A 5,382-nucleotide genomic window follows, 5' to 3' on the forward strand; every position below is an offset into this window, starting at 1 on the left:
ACAGGAGTCATGACCAGAGTGCTGCAGCTGGGCATGAGAACAGAATGGCCCAGCATTTACCAAACTGGGGCAAGACTACAGGCCCATGAGGCATGAGCAAAAGCTAGCAGTGACTATGGGTGGGCCATGGGAGCCTTCTGGGAGTGGCAGCCTTGTGATCTGGAATGGTGAGCTCTGAGCCATGGCACAGAGCTGGGCGCAGAGCTTGGCACCAGCTGTTTATTTCTTTGTGAGTCACTCCCACCCCCACAGTATAAATTATAAAAATGCACATAAAAATGTGTTATAAGGTTTGTCTAATGGCACAAAGACCCTGAGAGAACTCGGGCGACAAAACTGACACAAGCCAGCAGGATGAAGGTGCTAAAAATGACAAACCGTGGAAGTCTGGAAAAAGCTAGAGAGCTAAATGGTGGTGCCGATGTGGTTTTTACAATGGATTATAAAATATGTAACTAAAAAGGCACCGCCCACACAGAACCATGGGCTACAGCTGTGCTGTAAATGTGGAAGTATGTTGCTGGTATGTGAAGATTTGATAAAAGTTTTTCAGAGGCTAGAAAAATCTTTTACTGACTCTTGAGTGCCCAGAGAGGGGGCGTGGCAACTTTGCATAATAAAAGATGCGCCTGAGGCAGGGGAAGCTGAGAAAGCTAGGGAGGATCTGGCAGATCCAGCTACGGAGCTTGAGAGAGAGAAAAACCAGGACACTTTAACTTGTGTAAGGTCCAAGGACTCAGAGGAAAAGACAGATAATAGTAAAAAAGAAGATGACTGAAAAATAAAAGTAGCTACAGCTGCCCCTCAGATTCAACCATTGATACAAAAGGAAAAAAAGTTAACAGTGCTATAGCTAGAAAATATTCCATGCTGGAACTGTTAAAGCTAGGAAAAAAATACAAGCAAGCAATCAGAGAGCACATAGCCATGTGGCTTGTGAGAGTATGCAACATGGGAGCAAATGACATCAGTCTAAGTCCTTCAGAAGCGTCACAGCTGAATTATATAACCACCCATCGGGCCTTTCGATGTAGGCTGTTCAACCTAGGCCAATGTGGGGGTGGGTAGTCCTTAATGGGGTGGCTGGTTGAAGGCATTAAAGACACATGGTCATCACCAAGGGAGACTAACATGATTATCAGGGGATGGAGGACTATAAAGGAGGGGTAGGCATTACTGAGAGAATTGGCATGAGGAAAGCAATATATGATGTCCAGTTCACCGGGCCAGGTACGACTGTGCTCACCAGAGATATGAAGGGAAGCTTAATTCAACTGGGACCTCGAGAATGGTATGGGGCTTTAGTGGTTTTACTAAGCCCTTTAATGTGACATGATCTTTGTAAAGTGAGACAGGCTTTGGCAAATCTAAATGATTCTGACCAGCATGTAAAACATGTCTGTAGAATAACAGAACACCCTATAAGAGATATAAAAAAGACCAGACAGAAGAAATCATCCACTTGGGTTACTCAAAGACAAATGAGGCAAGGCTTATGCCAAGCCCAAATTCCCAGAGAAAAAATTAACAGAAAACCAAATTCGGTACTAAGGTGTTTCTGGAAGGTATTAAAACTGGAAGAACAGTTTACAAAAGACATTCAAAGGATAAAAACTGTCCTAGGGGTGGTTAAAAATCCCCAAGGATTAAATAAGATGCATTTCTCTTCTAATAAAGGCTATACTAGGGATGGAAGCAGTTTTTCTCACCAAGTTCTCCCCCAGCAACCAGGTGTGGTCAGTGGGGAGATGACAGTTATGGCTACAGTCAGGAGGCAGACCCAGGGCCTGCCTGACTCAGGGAACCAAGAAATGCAGCAGGAACGGGAGAAAACCCCTGCCTCAGCCCAGTGCAGGGTCAGATAACTGGAGCCAACACCTGTAATTATATCAAGAATCAAAGAATACAGTGAGACTCCATGTAAAATCCCCCAAGTGTGAAATGACTTCAAAGGGATAACTAAAGATGATAAAGAGCTAACAAAATTAATGTCTTGTATCCATGCTAGGGTACCTAACAAGGATCTATGGAGAAAACAGTTAATGCAAATGGATAAAACCTTTCCACACTGTGTGAGACCTTGTCTATGATTGATTTAATATATAAAGTTAACCTTCCTTTGAGTGTTTTACAGATGTGAAACCCATTTGAAAGATACCTGAAGAAGCAAAGGCCAGGTATAGCTGTAAGATTCTTGGGAGTTTTATAGTTGAGGCCAGGTATAGCTGTAAGATTCTTGGGAGTTTTATAGTTGGGTAAGATGAAGACAGAGACTCCCAAACTATACAACTGCTAAGAAAATCTACAGTCCCGGGATAGGTGGCCCTGCTATGAGCTGTTGGTCAGAGAGATCCTAGAGGTCCTCAAATTCACCAAGGCTATTGCCAATAATGTCAGTTGTACACTAGAAAGGTCAGAAAGGCCATGTTGCTGAAGACACTGCATGTTGTGCATGTGGGAGAAGATGAGATGGAGCTGAGACTATGTAAAAAAACTCCATGCCACTGGATAGATGACATTCATATTACCAGAAGACGCTATGCAGATGGTTGGAGAAGAAAGGATCCCCTATGATTCTACTCAACAGTGGACCCTGCATGTTACACACTATGGGCATGCCAAGCAATGCCTGCAAGTGCAATAATGGCTCAACCAACATAAGTACAACTGACAGATTTCTAATTGGATAAGGCCCGCTTCTGGGTGGAATGCACAAGTGGTGCTGTAGACAAAGGCAACGCCTGGTGTCAAGGAAGGCTACAGGCCCTAGTGAGGACAAGTATACTGTTTAATGAATATAGTACTCCAACTCAGATATCTTCTAGGCATTTGTATTTACATTTGTGTTTGTTTAGATGTGTCTACTTCCTCCTATTTGTGTTTATAGTAAAAGAAAAACCACTGAGATAGATCAATGGCCATGACTTAAAGACAAATAATGGGGAGACCCAAGAAGTCATTATCTCGCCATGATAAAAGAGAGATCGCCCTACATCTTTCACCCCCTCCAAGGCTCACGGATCTCAGCAGAAGATTGGCAGAAAGATTGCAAGAGTGGAGGAAAAGGGTGGAGTGTGTTCGGGGGGCTTGGTTCCTCCAAGGGGCGGGGCCTGCTGTGGAGAATTGACTGCAGAGAGTTAGCAATGGAGGGAGGGGCTTCTGGGTGCCATCTTGGGACAGGAGTAATAACAGGAGTGCTGCAGCCAGGTGCAAGAACAGAATGGTCCAGCATTTACTGACCTGGGGTGAGACTACGGGCCCATGAGTCATGGATGAAAGCTAGCGGTGACTATGGGTAGGCAACAGGAGTGATCTGGAGTGGCCAGCTCGGGATCTGGAATGATGGGCTCTGAGCCGTGGCACAGAGCTGGGTGTAGAGTTGGGCACCAGTTGTTTGTTTCTTTGTGAGTCACCGCCCCCCATGGTCTAAACTACCATAAATTCACATAAAAATATGTTATATGGTTTGTCTGATAGTACAAAAGACCCTGAGAGAACTCAGGTGACACATGTATATTGAGAAAATTTAGTGATACATAAGAATGGTATTCATTATGAATGCCACCTCACATTTCTCACTGTGCATGTGGGAAACTAGTTTAGATGACTGGTTCTGGAAAATGGATTCTGTGTGATACAATGGGTATCAATCCAATCAGTAAGTATGGACATGAATCTGTCTAATTCTTTCCTCCTTTAAAAGCTAGCTGTTGTTGAGAAAATGATGTTACTATATTGAATCACACTGGTTAGCTATATCAAATATAGAATGTAATATCCTTCAGTGGTCACTGATCTGTATTTAGTTAAATGACCAAGAGGAAAATACCTGTTTTTCTAAACCATAGTTTAGGGTCATCATTGCTTACTATAGCATAAGCAAGCCCATCCTCTTACTTTGGGGTTTTGAACTGCTTTATAACATTAAAAATAGCAATCAATTAATTTGAAGAAAATGACTTTAGGCCACAGTCTCCAGTCTTCTGAGGTACGCTTTTCCTAGGAAAGATTCTCCAAGTGGGTACTTCAGAATATGATTCTCATGTCAACATGCAAGGTTCATGCAATAGTCCTGGATTTCTTTGTTGGTATGTAAATCAAGGTACACTGGATATGAGGAACGTAAATGCTCTCTGAGGCCATACCTTATCCAAATGAAATCCTCTGTCAAGGAAACATAAATTCCTAGTGCACAGGAAGAATCAGGCTATTGGGAGTTCAGATTCTTTGAATAATTCTGAGCTCAGGTTCCAGTTGTCCATGAGACCATCTGTATAAACTTGGAAGTCTGAGATCTAGCATAAATATCTAACTTCAGGGGCTATTTCACTTATTATTTCTCTTTTGGTATTGATTGATAATAAATTTGGAGCAAGAAAGATAATCTAGCTTTGACTCTTTTCGGAATCCATGAAGAGTCTTAGTAACAAAGATATCTATTTCTTTTCAATACAGCCTGTTTTCAAAGGCTAGAATGACAGACATGAGCAGTAACCTAAATGCTCTGTAAAACTATAGCCTAAACATCTGACCCAGTGGGTTCAGAAATGCCACAAATTGTGTTGGTTTTTAATTTCCAAGTTTGTGTGTGTATGCTCATGCTCATTTATGCTGAGAGCTAAAAGGATTGCTGCTGTTTCTTTTCATAAGAAAGCCATGTTTATCTTTAAAAAGACAGATTTGCACACAGCAATTCTACAACTAAAATGACCTAGAAGGACACACACTTTTCAGCATGATCATTGCTTTTGCCTTGAGGAAAGAGAAGCATCTTGTAGTGGGCTTTATACATATATGTAGGCATCCCACATCCCAGAGGAAATTTTTCTAAAGGTCCTGCAACTTTTAGACGGAAATATGTGGTAAACATGATCGTGGCCTGTGCATACATATTTGAAATGGTGGTAAATATGTAACTGCTTAGTTGAAAAATATTAAAAGAAGGGGATAGAATTTTAAGTTTAAAGGCCATGATGTGATAACTTGTTAGAGTTGTTTTCTGAGTGCTTAAGCAATAATATTTGGCTTCTTCAAATATCTAGTTACAAATATAAACATCAGCTTTCATTGGCATGATTAGTCCACACAGATATGGAATTATGTAAATTGGGAAAACCATTAACAATCCCAAATGATACTTCGTCTTTGTAAAAGATAAACATCAAATTTAAGAGTTGCTGCTAAATCTCCTACCCTTATGTTAAGACACTAAATTCAAGAACAGGGTTGGTCATTAAGTGATTTAGTCATTAGCTCCGCAGCAAAAGAATCTATTCCTACTGCTAGTGGTATCAGAAATATTTCTTTTGGAAGCCATCTCCCATCATCCTCTGTTCATGTAACTTGGTCTATATGACAGAACATGCTCATAGGGGACAGTAG

The sequence above is a fragment of the Nannospalax galili genome, unplaced genomic scaffold (assembly GCF_000622305.1).
Source record: "Nannospalax galili isolate Female #2095 unplaced genomic scaffold, S.galili_v1.0 scaffold667, whole genome shotgun sequence".
NCBI lineage: Eukaryota > Metazoa > Chordata > Mammalia > Rodentia > Spalacidae > Nannospalax > Nannospalax galili.